This window comes from Pongo pygmaeus, chromosome 17, assembly GCF_028885625.2.
Source record: "Pongo pygmaeus isolate AG05252 chromosome 17, NHGRI_mPonPyg2-v2.0_pri, whole genome shotgun sequence".
NCBI lineage: Eukaryota > Metazoa > Chordata > Mammalia > Primates > Hominidae > Pongo > Pongo pygmaeus.
Window position 1 is genome coordinate 26,904,706 of NC_072390.2, and position 26,383 is coordinate 26,931,088.

Consider the following 26,383-nt stretch of genomic DNA (forward strand, 5'->3'; position numbering starts at 1 on the left):
TTTAAATAGCCACATGTGCCTTGGAGCAACCATTTTGGGCAGCTCAGGTGGTCATTCATAGGGGACCCACCAATGGGGCTGATGCCTTGCCCAGCCCAACCTTGGTCGGGTCTCAAACTGCAAGACCTCTCAGCATTCCTGAACAAAGAATATGATTTCTTAGTGTCACAGGCTGAATTGTGACCACCCCCTGCCACAACAAATTCATATCAATATGTTGAAGTCCTAAGCTCCCGTACATCAGAATGTGACTGTATTTGGAGATGGGGCCTTCAAAGAAGTAATTAAGTTAAACTAAGGTCATATGGGTGGATCCTAATCCAATATGACTGGTGTCCTTTTAAGAAAAGGTGAGTAGGGCACACAGAGACCCTGGGGCATGCGTGCAGAGCTGACCACAACCTGCAAGCCAACGTGTGAGGAGAGGACGCCAACCATGCTGGCACCTTGATCTTGAATTTCCAGCCTCCAGACTGTGAGAAAGTAACTTTCTGTTGTGTGAGCCACCCAGTCTAGCAGCCCTAACAGATGCGTACACTTCCCACTCTTAGAGACGCATCATTTCCAGTCATGGCTGCACACACATTAAATGGAAGCGACTCTGATGTGTAATCCTGAATACCAACATATGAATTTAAAATCGGGAGATTTTCTTTCCAAGTGTCTATTGTGCCTGCTGTGCCCTAGCCAGTGGCACTATCTAGAAAGCCAGATCTCTGAGCTGAGGCTGTGTGGTGAGCACTGGGTTGGAGTAAACAAAGCAGAAAGCTTTCTGGGGATGTCATCTTAGGGCCAGGAGACTGCAAACTCTGCAGGCATGGCTCTCCCTCTGCAGGCTGAGAGTCAGTGCTGGATACACACAGACAATCTCTGCTTCTCTGAGCATCCTCTTCATAGTGAACATTCATATGTTTTATTTCTTTTTAGAGGTGTCGTTATCACTGAGTTCTTAGTCAAGCCACGGTTCATATGAGCAGGGAGACGTTCTGTCTCACTACTACGGACCTGTGATATGCTGATTAAAACAGGCCTGCTCCTAGAGGCGGCTCCACCCCACTGCTGGAGCCTTCAAGACAGTGTCAAGTGAAAGAAAACGCAGTCCAGGGAGCTTACCCTGGCTGTTAACCCACTCTTCAGGTAGGGCTTACTTTGTAATGACACAGGTGGAATTAATTAAGAACTATATGAGGCGCCAGCAGCAATCTGCAAAGAGCCAGCAAAAGTCCCCTTAATTAAGGGTCTGAAAAGGCCTTTCCTTCTTTCTCTAGCCCTGCTACATCAGGCTTGAGAGCTATGAAGTCTTGCACAGATACCGCTTCATGCCTTTTCCATTTCACGTTCCTCACCATGGAAGATGACCTCGATAGAGGTCATTATTACATCGTTATTCTTTCACAATGCTCACATTTAGACCATCCTTGATGGATGAGAACATTTTTGAGGATATATGATCTTCAAAAAAGGGGACCTCACAACCTTCCTAAAGAGTTTTTTTTTTGTTTTGTTTATATATATATAATTTGTATTATACTTTAAGTTCTAGGGTACATGTGCACAACGTGCAGGTTTGTTACATATATATACATGTGCCATGTTGGTGTGCTTCACCCATTAACTCGTCATTTACATTAGGTATATCTCCTAATGCTATTCATCCCCCTCTTGAGACATGCTTTCAAAGACGCAGTTACAAAACTCCTTTGGAAAAAGAAGTAAACAGTGTGTGTTATGTGCATAAATACATCTCTGGGTGGAAAAACAAGTCAAGAAAACAAGTAAACATTTCAATGAACAGGAGAGTTTGGGGCTGATTCGGATATGCAGACTTGTAGCACAGCATCCAAGGCGACCCTCCCTCTTGCCCTCTGTACCCCACACATGTGAGAGACAGATTCTGGGTTCACAAGGATGCTCTGTGCCACGACCCCTTTCTTATTTTCAGCAGCTACATGCAATTTTGCACATACCCAAGAACTTCAAACGAACTTCTAAGCAATTACATTTCCACTGAAATGTATAATGTGATCAGGTCTTCCATTTATTTATTTTTTCCTTTTGCCTCTGCTTTCACTGACAACTGCAGCAATCCCTCAAACAGAAGTGAAGGGTGAGGTTTAATGACTTCACGTATAATTTAGTTTTCTGCAAAATGCCTCTTCCTTTCTGTTTTGCATAAGCTTAGGAAAGTATGGCAGTGTATCAGATCTACAAGGACACCAAAGATTTATATACATTTCAGCTCTACCTTTTTATCCTGCAACTTCCTTCTTTGGAATTATGCACTCAGGTTAAATTAGCTGCTATAAAAATATTAGAAAAAATCAGCTGCAGAGACAACAGATGCTTTAATACTTTGCATTGCTCCCCAAATAAAAACTTTAAAGCAACTTTGCCTGCTGTATAGATATTATTTTTACAAAGATGCCAGGCATGTCTTTCTCATTAGATCCATTTGAGATCAATTTAGGTAGTTTCTTAGGTGATATATGAGTAGGTATGGAGAAATAGCTACGTGGGGTTGGCCAAAAAACAGCTAAAGAAACAGTGTGTGCCACCTGTTCACAATCTGGAAATGAAATAATATTATAGACTGAGAAACCAAAATCCTACTTTGTGGATATGCTTACGTTTTTCCATAGTTAATTTTTTTCTTCTAGCCCACTTCTCTCCCTACTCATGTGTACTTACAGACACACACAACATATTGGCTTTTCCATTTAAATCATTGCTATCTCAAGTCTTTAAAGGCACCTCACTGTGTTAGTTAACAGAAAATATTTTTAAAGTATAACTCTCCTAGTAGCATAGCTATGATAACCAATGGAATACCTTCCAGTTGACCATGCCATGAGAATGTGAAACACACAGAAACACATAGGCACAGAAAACAAGCTTTAGAAAAATCTTGCTCATTTTCAAGCTTCATTTCTACTCTGTAAGATTTTTAATTAGATAGATTATAGAAGTTTATATAACTGTAATATTAACTTTTGGAAGTATGTTTATTTCTATATATCAACCATTGACAAAGAATTTCAATATCTCTTCTCCACTGCTCCTTCATGTGATCATACATATTTCACTTACTGCAAAACAGTATTACAACATTTACATGCAAAAGAAAAATACGCTTTGCTCTCCTCTGGCTGCCTTCTGCAGCACCTCTCCAGTGCTAACTCAAGCAAATTTGTGCTCAAGTCTCACTTTCAACACTAGGTAAGTCTGACTTCAACTAGTCAAAGTTATACAAACAACACAAATAAAACTAAGCCACTTTACACGATGAAAATCCTAACATCAACATCATATAGTTGCGCCATCGATAACCTCAATTTCCAACATTTCTGCTGTTTCTTTATATCTTGGGAAAAAATAAAAATAAAAAAGATTACAGTTTTGGAGCACTTTGGGAGGCCAAGATGGGTGGATCACTTGAGGCCAGGAGTTCGAGACCAGCCTTGCCAACGTGGTAAAACCCCATCTCTACTAAAAATACAAAAATTAGCCAGGCATGGTGGCAAATGCCTGTAGTCCCAGCTACTCAGGGGGCTGAGGCAGGAGAATCAATTGAACCCAGGCAGGGGAGGTTGCAGTGAAACTCTGCGTCACTGAACTCCAGCCTGGGCAACAGAGTGAGACTGTCTCAAAAAAAGAAAAAAAATTACAGTTTTGGCAAATCTCTACAAATCATCCTTTTTTTTCTGTCATTCACAATTAGGAGAAAGTTGTCAGGCTGCATTCTGGTATCTGATGTACTTAGAAGACCTGCTGCAACCTGTCCTCCACCCCTTCAGGTCTCACAGACCCAAAGTCTCACAGGTCTCACAGACCCAAAGCATAGGAAAGATGAGGATGGAGATTGTATTTTGTTGTTGTAAAATGGCATGAGTCCCAGAGTCAGCTGTCCTGGGGTTCAGATTGCAGTACCTCTCATGAGCGTGGTGACACGGATATGAGACGGAGCTCTCTAAGCATTAGTTTCCTCATGTCTGCTGGGAGGAGGGCTGTGCTGACCCTTAAATGAGATCACACATGGAAGTGGTTAGCTCAGTGCCCAGCCCATAGTTGATGGTCAATAACATCAACTACTGTTAGAATAAAAATGTTGATTTCTCTTCCCACCACCACGAGGAAGTCCACTACCTGGTACTAAACATTTTCAAAACCAAGAAATTATGATCAGTTGTTAAACTTAAGCATTACTGGTCTGCGTTGACCTATCATATGACAATCCTGTAAAGAGCAGCTTGTCCAAAACGGGCAGTGTGGAGACCACATCAAAGAACTGAAGGCCTCCTACTTAGAGAAGATGCAGTCCAGTTGTAACACTCATGAAATAGGCAGTAAACAGGATAGAGAGGTAGTAAATAGAGTCTAAATTACACTGCAGGGACTCCAACATGCTGTGAAAGTTTAGAGAAAGGAGAAAACAGTGAGGGATGGATGGGTTGGGTGGGAAGACTTCAAGGAGGAGGCAGGAGTTGAGCTGGTCCTAGTGGAACCAACCTAAAGGACTTGGAAAGGTAGAGAACAGAAATGGGCTCCAAGCAGAGGCAAATGATGCCTGCAACAAAGACAGTGGCGTGGAACTGAGGGAACATGTGGACATGACCCAAGCGAGAGGTTTTTACCACAGAACAAGGAGATACAAGAGAGGTAGGATGGAGCTCACTAATGAGGGGTCATAAACACTCAGGGCTTTAAGTACTGTGAGTTTCTAAGCACAGGGAAGTGAATAATATTTCAACGTGACTCAGGAAAGCAAAGTCTGGTGGTATAATGACTGAATCGATCAGAGACACTGGCAGCAATCCAAGAATGAAGGGACCCAGTTCTAGAACGCAGTGAAAATATCTATTGATATCTTGATGCATACACAAAATGTCATTCTCACAACAGTCCTATGAAATAGACACGAATCCCTTTTCTCAAGGAGGAGTTAGAGGTTTTGAGAGGTCCAGCAGAAGGGAAAAGCAAACTGCAGTTTACTATAGCAGAGTGTGCCCTATGTCAGGCAGCACAAGAAAATTGCCAGGAAAAGGCTTGAGATTTTAAGACTTTCTGACCGCATTCATGCCTCAAACAGCAGAAAAATCTCTTTACCTACCTATAAAGCTCTAAACACAACAGAGTTTCCTGGAACCATTGAAGTCTTTTCTTTTTTCTTTTTTTTTTTACAGAATCTTACTCTATTGCCCAGGCTGGAGGGTAGTGGTGCAATCATAGCTTACTGCAGCCTCAACCTACTGGGCTCCAGTGATCCTCCCACCTCAGCCTCTGAGTAGCTGGAACCACAGGTGCACACTACTATGCCCAGCTAATTTTTTAATTTTTTTTTTTGGAGACGGGGGTCTCACTATGTTGTTCAGGTTAGTCTCAAACTCTTGGGCCCAAGTGATTCCCCGGCCTTGGCCTCCCAAAGTGCTAAGATTACAGGTACGAGCTACCACACCTGGCCCCATTGAAACCTACATTTCCATTTTTAGCCTCCTTATAAATCAAATGGACAGAACTGAGACAGGGATGCTTTGATTTTTATGATCCTTTTAATAACAATTTCAAAATCTAACACTAATTTTTTATGCATTTTCTTACAGCATCTACCAGTTGCAGGTTGCAGAAGAGACATGTTTCCCACAGTGACTGCAGGCTGAAGGATAATCACATATGTCTCGTAAATTAAGGGGAAACCCTGCTAGTAATCCTTCAACATGTGATGCTGGAATGGTGTCTGATATCACTCAAAATCCCAGTGAGTTCTTCCTTGATTAACTATGTATGCAAGCTCTTGACAAGGACATTGGAGGGATGTTTCCTGAGGACAGAGAGCTGTGACTCTTATCCACTCTGGCTCAAAGTTTTGAACTTTGCTTAACAGAGTTCTGGTACTTATGGTGGTGCAAAGGGCTGTGTCCCTAAGGCTCTGCATGTCTAACAGTATTTCTGAGAGTTCTCATGGGAAGAGTTTATAGGTCTAATAATTTAACAAATGCTTAGGTGGATGTCATTCTGAAAAATGGCCTTCCAAGAGCAATGCCAGCACAGCTCAGGCACTGATTAAATGGTTCTGACATAATTGCCAGTTCAGAAGAATCATGACAGCCACTACTCAAACAATTTTGGAGTGAAAACTATTGAAAAGAGTCACATGGGAAAAGCATTGGAAAAGCAATTATGAAGAATCATTTATTTATTTTATGGGAACACTGATGTCAAATATTGGCACATTTTTTAAAAAGCATTAAAATTATCTGACCAATGCAGTAGTCATAGCTAGTACTCAAGCACATAAATTTAAACATTTTATTTAGTGAAAAATAGATCAAATTCTACGTTCTGCAGCGTATTTGAGGTTCTTTAAAATGGTTAAGGGGTCAACATTAATGAGCTCTGTGCCAAACTATAAACAAGAAGTCCAACATGGAAATTGGATATCAAGACCCTAAACAAAGCATAAACCACTGAAAACTCCATACAAGATTTAGTCCCCACCAACAAAGTATGAAACAGCATGACAGTGAACAATACTGGTTAGCTTAAGGCTCCATCTATTGAGAGAAGTACTAGTGCTACCTGGTGCTCCTGAGTACAGTGACAATGATTTCAAGCACACTGGAGTAAGTCAGTTGCCTCCCAATTGCAGAGGAGCTGGGGGATTGAAATAAAAATGTTACTGGACCGCATGCTGACAGTCAGAACTAATGTTTAGAGGAATTTCCAAAGGGCAGAGGAAAATGGGCAAACCATATGGGGCTTTTGAGCAAACTGCTTTTCCATCAGTTCTGAATTGTTTGGTGAGCTCCATTTTCTCCTCCTTTCTGCTCATCAGACTTACAGGGAAAGTCGTATTGTTTCTAAATGCTGTCAGTCTTGAATTGCAAATATAACTTATAAAAGACCCATATATACCAATGATTCCTACTGTACTGCTGAATCCCCACAACCTCTGATGCCTGAGAATATGTTTTTACTGGGAGGATCTTGTTTAAAAATGAGAGCTTTTAGACAAAGCCCTGAAGGTTCAGTAGTGCAATGAAAACAAGAAGGAACAGGAGCTGTGGAGGAAGATGCATGGACCTGGCTGAAGTCTAGGCTTCAGGGCGGTGACAGAAGAGAAGATGAATGATGAGCCCAGGGCAGTAGCAAAGAAGAAGTAACTGAGCAGAGGGTATGGAACATATAATCCCATCTTTCAGAACCACTGCAATTCATAGAGGGAAAATGAGCCGGCAGTCAGGGGCTCACATAAAGATCAAGACTAGAGAGATCTATGGAATCAAGGTAAATTAGAGATATTCACTCCATTTTACATGAACTTCCTATATAGGGAAGAAAAGGTAGGGTGGGGGAGAAGCCTAAGAACAAATGGTAGAAACATCTCTTACAGAATAAGGTGATAGAAATGTATTCAAATCTATCATGAACCACAATAAACTAAAAATGTACCAAGTGGTAACATGGTAGAATTTAAAGGTAAAAGCTGTGTGACTTGATTGAAATACTAAAATCTAGCTATATGTTATTTATGAGACACCACTAAAATAGAGGGGTTGAAAATATATTCTAGAAAAAATACTAATTAGAAGGAAACTGGCAAAGCTATATTGAAATTAGACAAAATAAACTGTAAAGAAAAACATTACTAAAGATAACTCTATCAGTGCTTAATGATAAAATGTTAAATTCACTTTAAAAGACAGCAATTCTAAACTTGTATTTTCCTAATAACTTAGCTCCAAAATATATTACCTCTTTCAACACACTTCTTTCAGTAACTGATAGATTAAATAGACAAAAATTAAGTATACAGAACATGTGAACAAAAGCTTGATCTAAAAAATATATAAAACACTGTGTTCAACATTGTTTTTAAGAATACATAAAATATTTAAGAAAACATTATGTATAAGGCTGTAACTAATGTTCACAAATTGCAATGAATGTTCTATGATTGTATATAATGCAATCAACTTGGAAATCATTAATAAAAAGATAAAAATCTTCCATGCACTGAGAACTAAAACATACACTCATAAACTCACATGCTTCTAAATAATTCATGGGTCAAATAAATCATAATAAAAACTAAAAATATTTAATAGTCAATGATAATAGAAATACTGTCAAACTTATTGGATGCAGGGCAACTGTTACTTAGAGGAAAATCAATACTTAGAGGAAAAATCAATACTGTCAAATTAATGTTTATATTTGAAAAAAAGATGGCAAGTTAATGTGTTTAGCACCTCATTTAAAAATAAGAAAAGAATAAACTCAAAGAAAGTAGAAGGAAATTAATAAAGAACAGTAATAGAAGAAATTTTAAAAAATGTAATATTAAAGATCAACAAAGACAAGTTATTTCTTTTTCTTTTTTTCTTTCTTTTTTTTTTTTTTTTCTTTTTTATTGAGGCAGAGTCTTGCTCTGTCACCCAGGCTTGGAGTGCAGTGGCACAATCTTGACTCACTGCAACCTCCACCTCCCAGGTTCAAGCGATTCTCCTCTCCCAAGTAGCTGGGATTACAGGCGCCCCACCACCACGTCCAGCTAATTTTTTGTATTTTTAGTAGAGATGGGGTTTCACCATGTTAACCAGGATGGTCTCAATCTCCTGACCTCAGGTGATCCGCCTGCCTCGGCCTCCCAGAGTGCTGGGATTACGGGCGTGAGCCACTGCGCTCGGCCGACAAAAGTTATTTCTTTGAAAAGATTAATAAAACTGACAAACCTCTGGCAGGAATGCTAAAGGAAAAAAGAAGGCATAAATAAACTATATAATGATGAAAAAAGGATAAAGAAATATGAGTAGAAACAAATTAAAAAGATAAGAATATATTAAGAAATGTACGCCTCTAAATAAAAAAGATAAAATGTAGAAATTCATATGAAAATATTAACTATCAAAATTAACTCGAAAAATGAGAAACCTGTAACAGTCCTATTAATTACTGAAAAAAATTAGTAATCTAAAATTTTAGCATGAGGAAATGGCCAGATCTAGCCAGTTTTACAGGTGACTTTTAAACACTTAAGGGAAAAATAATTTTAAGAGAATAAAAAAATACAGAATGTGATTCCATTCATTTTAAAAAGCAGATATTATTTTAATTCTAAAATCACAATATGAAAATATAATAAGGATAATTAACAGATTAGACTCGCTTATGAACATGAATGAAAAATGATCAGTTAATAGCACTCAGCAATGTTTAATATATATCATGACCAAGTTAGGTTTATCCCAAGGATGAAGGGTTGGCTTTTTGGTATATAATAATAATATTAATTATATACATTACATATATATTAACTTGCTATGTTAACATACCAAAGAGAAATCAAATAATTATTTTGTATCTCAAAAAAAGCTAAAAAGTATCCTATCAAATCCAGTATCTATCCATGGTAAATAATATAAATAAACCAGGAATTAAAGGGAATTTCCTTAACCTAATCATAACTGACAATCAATTAAGGGTACTTGTCAACCTAAGTTTTTAAAACATTTCATGTAACATATATATTGTGAAACTAACTTACCACAGTCAAGTTAGTTACACATCTTATAACCTAATTTAGTTACTTTTGTGTGTGTGGTGAGAACATTTAAGATCTACTGAAGTCTCAGCAAATTTCAAGTATGTAATACAGTATAATTAACTATAGTCACCATGCTGTACCATGCTGTACATTAGTTTCCCGGAACTTTTTCATCTAATAACTAAAGTTTGTACGTTTTGACCAACATCTCCATTTCCTCTAATGCCCACCCCCTGGCAATCATCGTTCTACTCTGTTTCTATGACTTTTTAAGATTCCACATGTAAGTAAAACCATACAGTGTTTATCTTTCTCTGACTTATTTCATTTTGCATAACGTCCTCAAGGTTCATTCATGTTGTTGCAAATGGCAGGGTAGACTTCTTTTTGTGTGGCTGAATAATATTCCATTGCATATACGCACCATAATTTCTTTATCCATTCATCTATTGATAAACATTTAGGTTGTTTCCATGTCTTGGTTATTGTGAATAATGCTGTAATGAGCACTGGAGTCCAGATGTCTCTTTAAGGTGCTTCTATTTTTAACCTTTTGTGGAATCTCCATACTGTTTTCCATAATGGTGGTAAAAAATTACATTCTCACCAACAATGCACAAGAGTTCCTTTTCCTCCACATCCTTGCCAACACTTTGGTTGATTTGTCATTCTAAAAGGTGTGAGGTGATATCTCATTGTGGTTTTGATTTGCATTTCCTTGATGATTAGTGATGTTGACCACCTTTTATTATACCTATTGACCATTTGTATATCTTCCTTGGAAAAATGTATCAGGTTATTTGCTCATTTTTAAGGATTTTTTTTTTTTTGCTATTGAGTTGTATGAATTTTTTATATATCTTGGATATTAACCCTCTTATCAGATATATGGTCTTCAAATATATGCTCTCGTTCTGTAGGTTGCTTTTTCTCTTTGTTGATTGTTTCCTTTGCTGTGCAGAAGTTTTTTACTTTGATATAAACCTACTTGCTACTTTTGGTTTTGTTGCTTGTGTCTTTGTTTCATATCCAAAATGTCACTGACTGCTTTGTAGTAGGTCCTAAGAAGACAAACAAACAAAGAAAAAAACATTGCCAAGACCAATGTGAGGGGGTATTTCCCTAGGTTTTCTTCTAAGAGTTTTACTGTTTCAGGTCTCATGTTTAAGTCTTTGAAGAATTTCAAGTTAAGTTTTGTGAGAATAAGAGAGGAATCCAATTTCATTCTTTTGCATGTGCATATCTAGTTTCCCCAACACCATTTATTGAAGAGATTATCCTTTCCTTATCGTGTATTCTTGGCACTCTTGTAAAATATTAGTTGATCATATATGCATGAGTTTATTTCTGGGCTCCTAATTCTGTTCCATTGGTCTCTGTGTCTGTTTTTATGCTAGGATCATACTAATTTGATTATTGTAGCTTGCAATAAAGTTTGAAATCAGGGAATGTAATGCCTATAGTTTTATTCTTTCTTAAGATTGCTTTGACTATTTGGGGTCCTTCGTAGTTCCATACAAATTTTAGAAATTTTTTTTCCTATTTGTTAAAAAATGCCATTGGAATTTCAATGGAGACTGCACTGAATTTATTGGTCAGTTTGGGTAATATGGGCATTTTAACAATATTAAGTCTTCCAATCCATGAACATGGGATATCTTTCCACCTATTTGTATCTTCAATTTCTTTTATAAATGTTTTCTAGTTTCCAGTGTATAAATCTTTCACCTCCATGGTTAAATTTATTCTAAGTATTTTTATTCTTTTTGACGCATTATAAATATTATTTTTCCTCTTCATTTTCAAATAGTTTGTGTATAGAAGTAAAACTGATTTTTGTACGTTTATTTTGTATTACTGATTAATTTATTAGTTATAACAGTTTCTGGTGGAGTCTCTGAGGTATTTCTATATATAAGATCACCTTACATATAAACAGAGACAATTTTGCTTCTTCCTTTCCAATTTGGATGCCTTTAATGTCTTGTTCTTGCCTAACTGCTCTGGCTTGGACTCCTAGTACTATGTTGAATAGAACTGGTGAGAGTGGGCACCTTTGTCTTGTTAGAAAAGCTTCCAGCTTTTCACTGTTGAGTATGTTAGCTGGAAACTTTTTATATATGGCCTTTCATATACGCCAAGGGTTATTCCTTCTATACACAATTTGTTGAGAGTTTTTATCATGAAAGGACTTTGAATTTTGAGAAATGCCTTTTCTACATATACTGAGGTGATCATATAATTTATATGCCTCATTCTCTTAATGTGGGGTATCATATTTATTGATTTTCATATGTTGAGCCATCCTTGCACCCCAAGGATAAATCCCATTTGATTATGGTGTATCATCCTTTTAATGTGCTGCTGAATTTCGCTTGCTAGTGTTTTGTGGGTAATTTTTGGATCTACATTCATTGGGGATATTGGTTAATCCTTTTTTCTCATAGGGTCCTTATCTGGCTTTGGATCAGGGTAATACCAGCCTTGTAAAATGAGTTTGGAACTGTTTTCTCACATTCAACTTTTTTGGAAGCATTTGAGAAATACTAGCCTTAATTCTTCTTTAAATGTTTGGTAGAATTCACCAGTAAAGCCATCTGGACATGAACTTTTCTTTGTGGGAGATTTTTGATTAGTGATTGAATCTCCTTGTTATTGCTATATTTGAATTTTCTATTTCTTCATGAATAAGTTGTATGTTTCTAGGAATTTACTCAGTTCTTCTAGGTTAACCAATTAGTTGGCATACTTTAATCTTATCAAACCAAAAGATATATAGGATTTATAAAGAAGATTTTGAAGCTTTATTGAAAAACATTAAAGAAGATCCAAACAAATGGAGGCATAAACCATATTAATGGATAGGAACAGCCAATACTGCCAAGAAGACAATTCTCCCAAGATTTATAAATGCATCCCATGCAATTTCAAACAAAACTATACAGAGTTTTTCCTAAAGCTGACTGTCTGAATTGTCCATGTTTCCCATGGACTTGGTGATTCTAAAATTATGGAAACACAAATACTGAGAATTAACATGTTTCTACAGAAGAAAGGAAAGGTAGGCAATAAAAGCGCTTATACACATTCGTAGGAGACAAATCATAATACTCTAGTAGACAAAGATGGAAAGGATACAAACAATTCACAAAAGAAAATTTTCACATGGTCAGTAAACATATGAAGACATGTATAGCTTCAAATGGAACAATAAGGAAATAATCTTTTTTCACTTACCAAATTGGCAAAGATCTCTTAAAAGTTTAATAGCCATTTTAGTGAGGAATTAAAGTAACCATTCTTACAGAGTGCTGATGCGAATGTGAGCTGATGCAACCTTCATGAAAACAGGTTGTCAAAACAGGAGTATATAATGAATCTTAAACATTTTATACACTTCGAACTAGTAATTTCATCTCTTGAAATACATCTTTAGAAAGCAATGGAGGTAAATCTTAAGAGTTATTTATAGCAGTGTTCATAGCAAAGATAAAGGAAACATTTGGGATATAATATTAAGTGTAAAAATAAGATATGAAACTCTTTATATTAGGATTGTAATGTCTTAAAATATTAGGCAGAAAATTATTGAAAATTGATAGTGAGTTGTAGGTGATTTTTTTAATGCTTTCTTTACAATTTCCAAATTTCTTTTAAAAATTATCTTTTTCTCTTAAAAGAAAACAAGAAAATTGGGCCTGGAAAGCTTTAAAAACAAATTAAGTACTCCATACTCTTACAACTATTTTTCATTATTAAAATGGAGAAAAAAATAAAAGCAACCATTTTCTTTAGGCAGATAAATTATGTTAATTGGATTTATAGTATATTCTCTTCATGTTTCAAGAAGTAAGCTTAAAATACACTTAGTAATCAGCCAAGTAAAATATTTTGGCCATAAAATTGGCAAGGAACTCACATGCATAATTATCTAAAGCACATAAATACAATACATATAAAAACATATGCTGCGTATTTATAATTAACACTGAATACATTACAATTATTCAGTATCTCATATAATTTCCCTGCAGTAAACAGATAAAAGGTTTTCCATGTCTCCCTAAAGGGCGATAACAGAAGATAAAGGGAGTGAAGAAGTTTTTAAAATCCATAGCACAATGAATAATATGGGTGAATTCTTTTTTTTTTTTTTTTTGAGACAGAGTTTCACTCTGTTGTCCAGGCTGGAGTGCAGTGGTATGATCTCAGCTCACTGCAACCTCCGCCTCCTGGGTTCAAGCAATTCTCCTGCCTCAGCCTCCCAAGTAGCTGGGACTACAGGTACCTGCCACCACACCTGGCTTACTTTGCTATTTTTAGTAGAGATGGGGTTTCACCATATTGGCCAGGCTGGTCTCAAACTCCTCACCTTGTGATCTGCCCGCCTCAGCCTCCCAAAGTGCTGAGATTACAGGCATGAGCCACCACGCCCGGCCAATTTTATTATATTTCCATCATGGACATAAAAGTATTTTATTTCAGAAGAGACAATAGAAATTGGAAAAGTCAGCATATTCCCTTTCTTTTCCATGACATGACAGGTCAAAAACATGGGCTCTAATTCAATATTACTGTGTTCTGAATGATACATGTGACAATAATATGAATTTACACACTGTAAAATGTGAAACATTAATTCAAAACATTTAGTCCATATTATTTCCTTATCATTCATGATTCTTTTTTTTTTTTTTTTTTTGAGCAGTAGCAAGGTTTATAGTGAAGAGCGAAAGAACAAAGCTTCCACAGCGTGGAAGGGGACCCAAGCGGGGTTGCCCATGATTCTTAAGAACTGGGTGAGTAGGGATTAGAGACATCATGGAATCACAACCACATTTCAGACACTGTGAGAACTTGATACAAAAGTGTGCTAATACTATGACCTTATCATCTCAATGCAGACTTCCCAGTGTTTTGGAGATGGGGTGTGGGTTAGAAGTGAGAATTGGAAGAGGCTGAAATGAGGGGAGAGAGGAAGAAAAGATAGGAAGGGCACATTGGGATAGAAATCACCTCATTCAGAAACTTGGAATAAAATCAGAACCAGCCACAGAGAATCAGAGAAGTGCCTGTGGATCATACGTGATGGCCATGTCCCCACACAGATCTCCAACAGCCAGTTAGTGTCGCCCACTGAAAAACATTCCATCCATAAGAATACGCCCACCAAACTGGAAATCCGGCATCTCTAAGGAGACCGTACTACTGCTAATATCAGAGACATTTTGTGAGTAGTTGCTGTCACAACTGACAGAAGTTGCTTCATGGAAGTTCTGTGATTTCCTCAATGTTCCAGTGTTAGAGAGTTCGCAGAGAGGAACCATGACCCATGTTTGCCTTCTGATTCCTAATCCACTGTCCTTTCTATAACACAGCACTGTTCTTAGGGAAAAAATTGACTTTTCAACTGGTTAGTTTTTGTATCATTTAATCAAAGCGCAAGGTGTTATCTTGGCTCTGCCATGAGGTTAATAAGATTGTCAGTTATTTTGTATCATTCCATTGAAAAAAGATTCATCAACTTCCAGAGAAGATTTTTTAGAAAACCTTGGGCTTTCATGCCCAACTCAGGTTTACAAACTTGTCTTCTCCTTCTCTTCTCCCTTCTTCCTGCTGCAGGGTTGGTTGGTAGCCACGCAATAATCCAGGAGAGCAGCACATGGAATCTACAGCTCTCAAGAGCTGTAGCTCGGTTTTAGCATAGAATTGGTCATGTCAGATGAGCCAGGATGGCGGCTATCTTCAGAATGATTTTCCTGCATTCCTCAGACAATGAGAAACTAGAGCAGGGAGGAGCAATGTTGCAGTGACCTCATGTCACAGAGCTGAGACCCTGAGTGAGATTAATGGACAGCATCTGCTGCTGCTGAGCTGCTGAAACGCACCAGAATTGGCGCCGTCAACGGGGCCCCAGGCTGGATGGGTCCTCTGCCAAAGAACAAATCGCTGTTCAAAGCAAACACAACGGCGGAGAGGAAAACTAACATTCCTGCCATGAAATCACAAGTCACATCAATAAAACACAAGGTTAATTTCCATAGGTCTGTGTCTTCATGGAGTTTCATACAGAAGTAATGTGCTTCAGTAGAAAGAACACAGGCTTTGTGTTGCTCTAGCCTGCTTGCAACTCTAGACAGGACAGCCTGGGGCGAGTTACTTAAATTCTGACTCATTTTCTCATCTGGAAAATGGGTTTGATAGTAATGTAATAGCATTGTGGTTAGAAATAAACATCTCTGTGTGTGCTGTGTGTGTAGGTATGTACTCTTTTTTTTTTTTGAGATGGAGTCTTGCTCTGTCACCAGGCTGGAGTCCAGTGGCGCAATCTTGGATCTCTGCTCACTGCAACCTCCGTCTCCTGGGTTCAAGTGATTCCCCTGCCTCAGCCTCCCGAGTAGCTGGGACTACAGGTGCGCACCACCATGCCCAGCTAATTTTTTGTATTTTAGTAGAGACAGGGTTTCACCACGTTGGCCAGGATGGTCTCGATCTCCTGACCTCGTGATCTGCCCGCCTCGGCCTCCCAAAGTGCTGGGATTACAGGAGTGAGCCACCACGCCCGGCCCAGTGTGTGTTCTTTGTACAGTGCCAATATAGGTGTTAGACAAGGGCAGGTACCCTCAACATCATAAAAGTTCTAGCAGCCAAGCAAGACTTATGGAAAGTCCATCCCTCAAAGCCTCACTTGACTCTGAAATGCCTTTATGAGCTGTGAGACTGTCTATGAGGATATAGAGTTTCTTTGTTGGAATAGCCATGTTATGAAATGCACTAGAGTCTCACGTAAATAATTCTACATTGCTTCTATTAGCAGTTGGTAAGAGATAGGTAAAGCCAAAGTGCTTTTCCTCCTCTCACACATTCAGCCCAGCACAGAACACTGCTGTGATCAGATGTGCAGGATTTTTCCACACCAAGCAACTCTCCAGTGGACATCAACTCCGTGTCCTCTCATTCACTTCCATTCTGATACTTTCTACCTGGAGCCAGATCCCATAGGCTGAGGCCTCAGTCCCACAAGATGGCCCCCCCCCCCACTTCAGATGCCAGTCCCCAGTAGTAGGGTATCGTCTATACTATCAATCAGGGTTCCCATGACATCCTCCTTAGGTTTAATTTATTTGCTAGAGCAACTCACAGAACTCAGGGAACACACATTTACTGGTTTATTATAAAGGATACAAGCAAGCAACCAGACGAACAGGTACATAGGACTGGGTATGGGGCCAGGATGCCAAGCTTCGATGCCATCTGTGGATGTGCCACCATCCAACACCTCCACGTATATATTCAGCAGCCCAGAAGCTCATCACAGCTTGTTGTTCAAGTTTTTAGAGAGTGTGATCTCTACCTGCCTCTACCCCGCTTCGCTGGAGGTTGGTGTGTGGGGCTGAAAAAGTTCCAACTCTCTAATCATTAGGTTTTTCTGGAGACCCACCCCATCCTGAGGCTAAAGGCTCCACTCTAAGTCATCATTAGCATAAAGTTAGATTTTAGTAAAAGATGCTCTTATCACTCAGAAAATCCCAAGGGTTTTAAGAGCTCAGTGTCAGGAACCAGGGACAAAGACCAAATATATTTCATTTCTGCCACAAGGTTAAATAAGAAATGTAAAGCAAACAGGTATTAAAAATGTCCATCCTCAGCTGGGAGTGGTGGGTCATGCCTGTTATCCCAGCACTTTGGGAGCCCTAGCCAGGTGGATCACTTGAGGTCAGGAGTTCGAGACCAGCCTGGCCAACATGGTGAAACCCTGTCTCTACTAAAAATACAAAAATTAGCTGGGTGTGGTGGTGCATGCCTGTAGTCCCAGCTACTCGGGAGGGTGAGGTGGGAGAATCTCTTGAACCCGGCAGATGGAGGTTGTGGTGAATCCAGACTATACCACTGCATTCCAGCCTGGGCAGCAGAGTGAGACTCCATCTTGAAAAAAAAAAAAAAAGTCTATCCTCAAATTTTTAAACATAGGTTGGCTTTCAATAAGTAAAATGACCAAATGGAACACATCTATGCTTTCCATTTTTAGGTGATCAGTATTGATCAGGTTCAAGTTGGTCAGTACAATTTTTCTGACTGGATACCCCTAGCCCACCCGATCCTATATGATGATTTGTAACATCCTGAGCTTGTATTTTTTAATAGTTCTATAACCATCTCTATCATTTCCCCAGGAACAGGTGTATGTGTTTAAATACACAGAAATCAATTCATCAAATATGAATTACAAGGTGTAACTACATAGAAATCAATTCAGCACATATTCAGTATTGTTTGTCAAATATGTACTAAATAAATCAATTAATTATATTGCCTACTATATTATCAGTTAATATATTGCCTACTGTATTATCAGTTAATATATTGCCTATTATATTATTCAAACACAGAGCTGTGAGACTGTAGGGGGAATGGTTGTTTCTGGTTGGGATCAGGGACAGCTTGGGGGGCAGTCACATCTGAGCTGTGTCTAAAGGGATTTGGCAAGTGAAGGAGGAGCTGAAGTCACAGCCAGGCAGAGGCCACAACCTGCAGCATGAGCCCTGGAGGCCTGGAGGATGGCGAGGTGGCGAGTATATAAGCAGAAGCAGAGCACAGCCTGCATGGTGGGAAGCACCTGCATTACAACGAAAGCCTGAAACACAGGGTGAGGTCGTGACACAGAGGGCTGAACGTGCTATGCTGAGGTTCTTATTTTTGGAAAGAATCCGTGGCATAGTCTTCAGCATCAGTCAAACATGATAACATCTATGTCGTACAAAGAAAACTGGTTGCAGAGTCTGGAACAGATTTGAAGGGGAAAGACTAGGTAGGAAGACAAGTCAGGGGACTCTTCCGATGGCAGAGACAAGTGATCAGGGCAGGCCCTAGGGGAGGGGAGAGAGGGCAGCCACTGAAAATGGGGAGGAGAGAGAGCAGCTGGGACCTGAGCCTGCTGGTGTGGAGATGAGGGAGCGGCAGGGGCAATGGCAACGGCAACCGTGAAAAATCTAGTTTGACTATGTTAGTGGGTGGTGACAGCATCAAACTAATCAAAAGCAGGACCAGTACCAGACACACATAAGGTCCGCAGATGCTGGCACACAGGCACGTTCACTATCCCTTCTGGGCCAGGTCCTCCAAGAAGGCACTTGTGGCTAATGGCATCTGACACTAAAAGCATGTTAACAAGTGGGAAAATTGCTTAACTTCTTTCAGGTTAGATAAAGAAAATTCTAATAACCAGCTTCAAAATGGAAACCAGACAGTTGCCTAGAAGTGCTTCACATAAATAGAAAAATATCGACTGCCATGAATTATCATCAGCGGGAGCATGGAGAGTTGTAGGAAATAACAATTTTTAATCTAATTTTCTGAAGTCTGAGCTTGTATATGATGTCATCAGAGGCAAGGGCAAAATAAAACTGTATAAAAAATTAGCTAATGTGAAAGAGGCCCCGAAAGCGGGCAGACTGAGTGAAGCAGGCAACACATAAAACACACTTTTCTATTGGTACTTTAGAAAAAAAAAAAACAAATATTCATGTCAAAACCAACTCTCTATTGCATTATTTAAAAATATGCAGAAACTTTCACTTACTCAGAAAGTACCCATAAACACATACACCTTACTTGCCCAAATAGCTTGTGTTTATCATTTTCTTATGGACCTAGCTCACCAGCACCATAATAATTAAAGGAAAAAAGAACGTCAAAAATCACTTGGCTGCTTCAGCCACTGGAGACACAGCTGTGTGATTCTTACTGCATTTACAGTGCCTGCCAGTGCCTCCCCACCCCCAGCTCCCCATCCTTAGCCTTCAATGGTTTTGTTTTGTTTTGTTTGTTTTGTATCCTGTGGGACAGAAAACAACCTGCACTGATTGTGCCAATTGACTCAGCTGGTCCCTCGGAATATGAAGCAGGAACTGAAAAGCACATCTGAAAAGTGAGGTGAGGGAAGGGGCGCCTCCCCCTCTGGACTGCACACAGAATCTATGAACCAGCTGTTCATAGGCAATGTTCTGTCCGCCGAGTAACACAAAGTGCCTTTGATTCCACCTGCCCCTGCTTCTTTGTGCAAAAGCCAGCGAAGGGGCTGCCGTGCACCATTCTGAAAAGTCGTCTAGAAGTGTGTGCAATTCTCCCTCTGCCGACCAACTCCCAACAAGCGGGAGCCCAGGTGCCCAGGGCGCCCTCCTCTTGCGCCCTGCTGCTGGGCTGGTCTCAAAATTCCAGAGCCTGTCCTCCCCAGCTCAAGGCCTTTTCCACGGAAAGGCATCTGAAGGGAGGGAGTCAGAACTGCGATCTCTGCAGAGAGCAGGTGGCTTTCTGGGAGTGCTTTTAGTAGGATATGCTGGTGCTATGGTTTGAATATGGGTTGCTCGTTCCCATCAAAACTCATGTTGAAATCTGGTCCCTGGTGTGGCCTAGTGGGAGGTGTTTGGATCAGGGGATGAATGGCTTGGTGAATGGGTTGGTGCCATCCTCATAGTAATGAGTGAGTCATGCTCTGGCAAAACTGGCTTAGTTACCACAAGAGCAGGTTGTTACAGAGCAATTCCGGGAGGTGGTTCATGCCTGTAGCTCCAGTACCTTGAGGAGCTGAGTTGGGAGGATCACTTGAGTTCAGGAGTTCAAGACGAGCTTCAGCAACATAGTGAGACCCTGTCTCTACAAAAAATAAAAAAAGTTAGCTGGGCTTGGCGGTGCGTGCCTGTAGTCCCAGCTACTCAGGAGGGTGAGTGGGATGATTTCTTGAGCTGAGGAGGTAAAGGCTGCAGTAAGCTATGATTACACCACTACACTCCAGCCTGGGCAACAGAGTGTCTCTTAGAAAAAATGAAAAAAGCAATTCTCCTTCTGTTTGGTCCTCTCTCACTGCACGTGTGACTTCCCCTTTGACTTAGCACATGGCCCTCACCAGAAGGCAGTGCCATGCTTCTCTCCTTCCCAGCTTGCAGAACCTTTTTTCTTTACAAATGACCCAGCCCCAGGTATTCTGTTGTAGCAACATTAAACAGACAAGAACAGCTGGCTTCACTGAGGTAGGAGACAAGTAAATAAGAGTGAGATTTTGGGCCAGACAGGGTGGCTCACGCCTGTAATCCCAACACTTTGGGAGGCCAAGATGGGCGGATCACCTGAGGTCAGGAGTTCGAGACCAGCCTGGCCAACATGGTGAAAAACTCTACTAAAAATACAACATTAGCCAGGAGTGGTGGCTCGTGCCTGTAGCTCCAGCTACTTGGGAGGCTGGGTTGGGAAAATCACTTGAACCCGGGAGGCGAAGGTTGCAGTGAACTGAGATGGCACCACTGCACTCCAGCCTGGCCCACAGAGTGAGATTAAGTCACAAAAAAAAAAAAAAAAAAAAAAAAAAAGCAAGATTTCAGAGGGCAGGTGAGACATTTTAATAATAATTTTTTCTTAAGTTGCCACAGCTTTGTCAAATATAGACAAAGGCAGCAAATAAAACACTGAGCTTGCATTTAACAAAGTCAGCTGTTTTACTTAGAAAACGGGGGAAGGATAAGAGGTGGGGGGATATACAACTCATATGTTTAAAAAAGACCTAAAGGGAGCTACAAGGAGACAGACGTGTTTAAAGAAAATCCAGGTTCCTCAGAAAACTTCATAGGCTGTACCTAATTCTGAAGATTCTGGCATAATGTTTTCAATTCCCCAGTTTAAAACAATCTTCATGTTCAACTATAAAATTAATTACCAGTGTTTGTGCCCAGGAGAAAGGCATAATATAAGTAGGTGGGGCCGAGCACAGCGGCTCAGCATTTTGGGAGGCTGAGGCAGGCAGATTACTTGAGGTCAGGAGTTTGAGACCAGCCTGGCTAACATGGCAAAAACCCATCTCTACTAAAAATACAAAAATTAGCTGGGCATGGTCGTGCGAGCCTGTAGTTCCAGCTTTCAGGAGGCTGAAGCTTGAGTATTGCTTTAATCCAGAGGTAGAGGTTGCAGTGAGCTGAGACTGTGCAACTGCATACCAGCCTGGGTGACAGAGCAAGACACTGTCTCAAAAACAAAACAAACAAAAACAAAAAAAGTAGGTGGAATAAAGATAATGCTTTTCTAAATATATTTAGATACATACACGTACACACACACACTTTTTTTTTTTTTTTTTTGAAGAATAGGATGCAAAGAGTTACTTTGGCCTTTGATACGTTTCAGCTCTAGTAATTGGAAATCATTTTTTTGCTCCCCAGACTGACACTATTAGCTAATAAAATAGTACCATCTGTGTTTTTCAGGACATCCTCTCTGGAAGTAGCCTTCAATTGATGTCCTTTCTTTATCTTAATTTTACAGTTATAGCAAAACATATTCTTTCAGAATAATTTGGCTGTTTTCCTACTTAAGGTTGTCTTTCTGCTTGGATCCCCAAAGGGACTTAGAATCAGTTCAAAAACTGAGGCATAAAAAAAATAATCGAGCCATCAACAAGGTCCTTTGGGGACTGCAGAAGGGGAGGAACTCACTCTCCACTCACACAGGATCACAACATTGGACCTGACATGGTATCAAGCCACTTACAAGGGGTGCAACACACCCTTGTCTAGGGCTGGGTGTGAGGGTTCAGGGCAGAGCTGCAGTCATGGCAAATGTCCCTGCTCAACTCCAGCTGAGAAAGGCCCAGAAGTCTGCGTGGGGCAGGGTGGCTGAGTCTGACCTGTCTGTCCCTCGTGAGTGAAGCGCTCTCTCTTCTACTTTTCTGGGGAGCCCAAAGGTTTCCCGCAGAGGCTTAGCACAGACTGCCCTTTGCTTGTCAGAGGAACCAGGCAGCTCTTCTCTCACAGCAACATAAACAAACTTGCCCTTTCCGCTCTTTCTCCTCTCCTGGAGAGGTCCCTGCACCACTCTCTGTTGACAACATGCCATTTTCTGTTCAATTCAGCATGTTTACTTCTTTATTGTGATTCATGTCTGAGTTTCTTTTGAATCAAATTATTGCATCTCCCTGGTGAGAGGTGCCATATGACTACCTTGTTAGAACAAAATCAAATAAAAAATCTGCACTGAGCTCTGCTCCATCTCATCCCCACCACATGGTCTGCTCTTGTTTGGACACACTTCTGTCGGCTACTTGATCAGTAATGAATCCTTCTGGTGTTTAGGCCAATTTTGAGACACTGCTGTCTTGAAAACGATAAAGAAGAATTGGTTGAAACCTGTTCAGCAGAGAGAACATCACTACTTCAAAAAAATTTTACAACATAAATGACTGGCTTTTCCTGATATACACAGATTGAAGAAGACCAGAAAGGCTGATGGGATGACTACATAGAGTCACAGCAACAACCAGAGCCATTCTTTAGATTTTATCCCCAAAGATGATTCAGTACTGAAGTAATTCACTGCTTCAACAAGTCTTGAAGCCAAGCATTCCACGGCATTTTTGAATAGAGATAGAACAACAGGAACTTTTAAATTAAATACACATTCCTTTTCTCCTTTACTTTTTTGGGGTTATTACCTTTTAAGCAATTGCCTGTGTGCCTCATACAAATAATATTTTAAAATTGAGCTGTTCAGACTAAATAGCTCTCCATCCAAGTACAGGAATGAGACTCAGGCTATTTGAGTCTTTCTTCTCTGTTACGACTTCTATAATGATGTCCAAACCTCTCAGTGTGACACAGGAGGTGCTTTTGGTGATTGGAGCCCTGACCGCACTCATCCAACAGACCAGCCCGTCGTGGGACTCAGGCATATAGAACTCCTGCCATTTCCCCAGAGAACCCCATTCTCCTGCTTTTGGGTCTACCTGGATGGCTACCCTCTTTTGCCTTCTCCTGGTCAACTCCTGCTCATCTTCCAAGAGAGAAGTCATCCTTGCTCTTGGCTGGCTCAGGTGACCCCACTGGCCTTCAGAGTATGCCTGTGCATCTCTCTTAGAGGGTGTGGGGTTTGACTGGACAAACTGCAGTCATTACCTGGCTGCCTTCTCCTGCCCTGTCAGCTTCCCCAGGGGACAGCAGAGAAGCAGTTCTCCTCTGTATCCCTGGCGCCATGTATAGTGTATGATTGGTAAAATTAAACTCTTCCCCAAATCCTACTTCGCCAAAGACACCAATGCAGCAACCAATAATTTTTTAGGAGGATTATGCAGTCTAGAGTTATAGTATTCCTTAGGACTCTCCAACTTGATATGGAAATACTATTATAGCAATAAAACATGACAGCATACATTTCTTAAAATTTATTTTTTCAGTTCTTAAACTCTTAATCCATAGAATCAAGTCTACCTATTTATGTGTAAGTTACTTGTTAACGGGAATTTTTGATGATATATGGTACATGGTAAGAAAATTATCCAGCCCTGGAGATGAAGCAAAAGTATAACCCCTTTCCATAACATGTGGCTCACTCTATCCTCAGACTGCTACGCACAAGAGATGAGAGTTTTACTGAAACCTCAGTATAACAAAGTTTCCCTATAAAGAACATGGTGTCAACTTCTGCTCTTGGATCTTATTATACATTAGTATTTTTTTTCTTCTACTAACTAACACTTCAAATGAACTCTTACTATATGCCAGATATAATTCTAGCACCTACATTAAAATGATTTACTCCTCACAACAACCTTTTGAGGTTGAGACCATAATTATTCTATTTATAGATTTGGAAACTGAGGCCCAGAGAGGTTAGATAACTCGCCCAAGGTCACACAGATAAGAAGCAGAGCTGAGTTTGAATACAGGCAGTCTGGTGCCAGAGCCTGTGTTCCAAAGCACAGCCTCTCAGTATCTGTTGGGTGGGATGGCCTCACTGAAGAGCATAGAGACTCCCACTACACCAGTTAGCACTTAACACTCTTGACTCTGGGCGTGTGTTAATGAAAAGGATGCAGACCTTACAGCATGATGGAAAGAGGTCTGTTTTGTTAGAGGTCTAAAAACTAAATAATCTTCAAAAAAATAACTGTTTAAGGATTTGCCAGATTCTCATGAGAATAACACCTCCCTGGGGTTAGAGAAAGTGGGACATATGAGTACCTGCAGTCTGGGACCTTTCACTCCACCACTAGTTCCCAGAAGCCTGGCTGTGCCTCCATCAAGACCAGAGCATGTCATTCCATGACACACGCTTCTTAGGGGGCGTCCCCTTCTCTCTGCAGCCATAGCACAGGCATGCCCACCCACCATCACCACTCCTCACTTCCCTGTCATCTTCCCCACTAGACGACAACATCAGCATCCCTCCAGGAGGGCGGCACAAGGGGCACAGTACTCAGTGACGGGATTATTCCTAACAGAACTGCCCATTTCATACTTCTCCCAATATCTCCTTCCCATTTGTTCCTGATATCATCTCTAGTATATGTGTTTTGTTCATTATTTCCTTTCTTTCTTTTTTTTGAAGTGAACCATGGCTTTAGGGTTTAAAAGTATTCACTTTTTAGCAGTCCTCTCTGATCACGGAATAGCTAAAATGAGAAAAAGTTTTCTGCAATGTAGTTAATGAATACAACATTTTATTTTGAGAACTAAATTAGTTGTCAGTCATAATATGGTTCAAATTAGTACACAATATTTCAGTTTATACTTATAAATCATATTTATTTAAAAGATCTGAATGGGAAATATTTTCTACATCTTTCAAATATGCATTGTCTGTAGCATGTTATAGGAAGTAGGTATTTTTAAATACTCCATGGAAAATTGGGCTCAGGTTATTTCATGAATTGCTATTTGAGCCTAAAACTAATCTCTCTGACATTAACATCTTTAATAAACATTTCAGCAATATCTGCATTCAGAATATTGGATAGAACATAGACATCATCACTATTCATTAGGCTTATATTTTCTCAATAACCTAATTTTGTCTTTCATACGATATTAAGCTTTTGGACATCTTACTCTTAATCCTATTAATTCCTAAGCTAGACTTTAAAAGCGCATGAGGAAATATGCAAAGGCAGTCAATTTCACTGAATTTACACATTGAATTGCTAAAGATAAATCTAAGAATTTCAGGGTTGCTAAAATGCAGAACTTCAACCGAAAATATTTTCTGGACTTCAATCGAACCCTGGGGCATGGTCTGGATGGGATTGTTTGGCTTCACAGTCTTCTGAACTGAGATCACTGGCAATACACCAGGATGCACATGTTAGCAGAGCAAAGTGTGTCTATGTCTGCTTTGGACCAAAGCCTTATTCCTAAAAGAAGTGTAGCACTGGCTCCGCCAACAGTGGTACCATGTGTTGCTTTGACTGCTGTAATGAATCTTTGATGATCAAGCTTGGAAAGAGAGTTAAACCCAAGACAATGCAGTATCTGGGGCATAAAATAAAATGAAGTGTTGTGAGTGTGCCCACAAGAAGAGAAGAAACAGAGTTTGAAACTCACAGACTATCCAGGTGGTAGAAACAGATTTCAAAAATACTCTAATTCCAGACAAGATGTTTCCCAACTCTGACTAGTTAGTTGAATACGAGACCAGAACCACATTCTCAGGTTTAAAAAAACCACATGTCTACATAATCCTACCTTTACTCTGAGTAAGCATGCTACTTTATCTTCATCAATGACTGCAAACTGATTTTAATAACATAAAAAAGCAATCCAACTTTCCTGTCCTGCTCCCTGTGCCCCAAACCACCCACTCAAGGGATGGCATGCTTCTTTGAATTAGATTTCTTCAATCAATTAATTCTCTTCAATTCTTGAATGACCTTCTGACAGAATTAACTAATGGCACAGGGTGTGGAAGGGGTAAGCCCTATATTTTATGTATTCGGAGAATATCATTATTCCCAGAAATGTCCCTGACAGCTGCCCACACAAGAGCCCAAGACAGTGGCATGCTCTCTGGGCTGGCTGGACAGTAATG

General features: G+C 39.9%; 1 protein-coding gene across 20 annotated transcripts in view; it reads right to left on the bottom strand.

Annotated features, from left to right (window-relative positions):
* The window catches only part of PTPRM (protein tyrosine phosphatase receptor type M), an 840,386-nt gene that overhangs the window by 125,637 nt on the left and 688,366 nt on the right, over window positions 1–26,383 (bottom strand). The window lies entirely within an intron of this gene.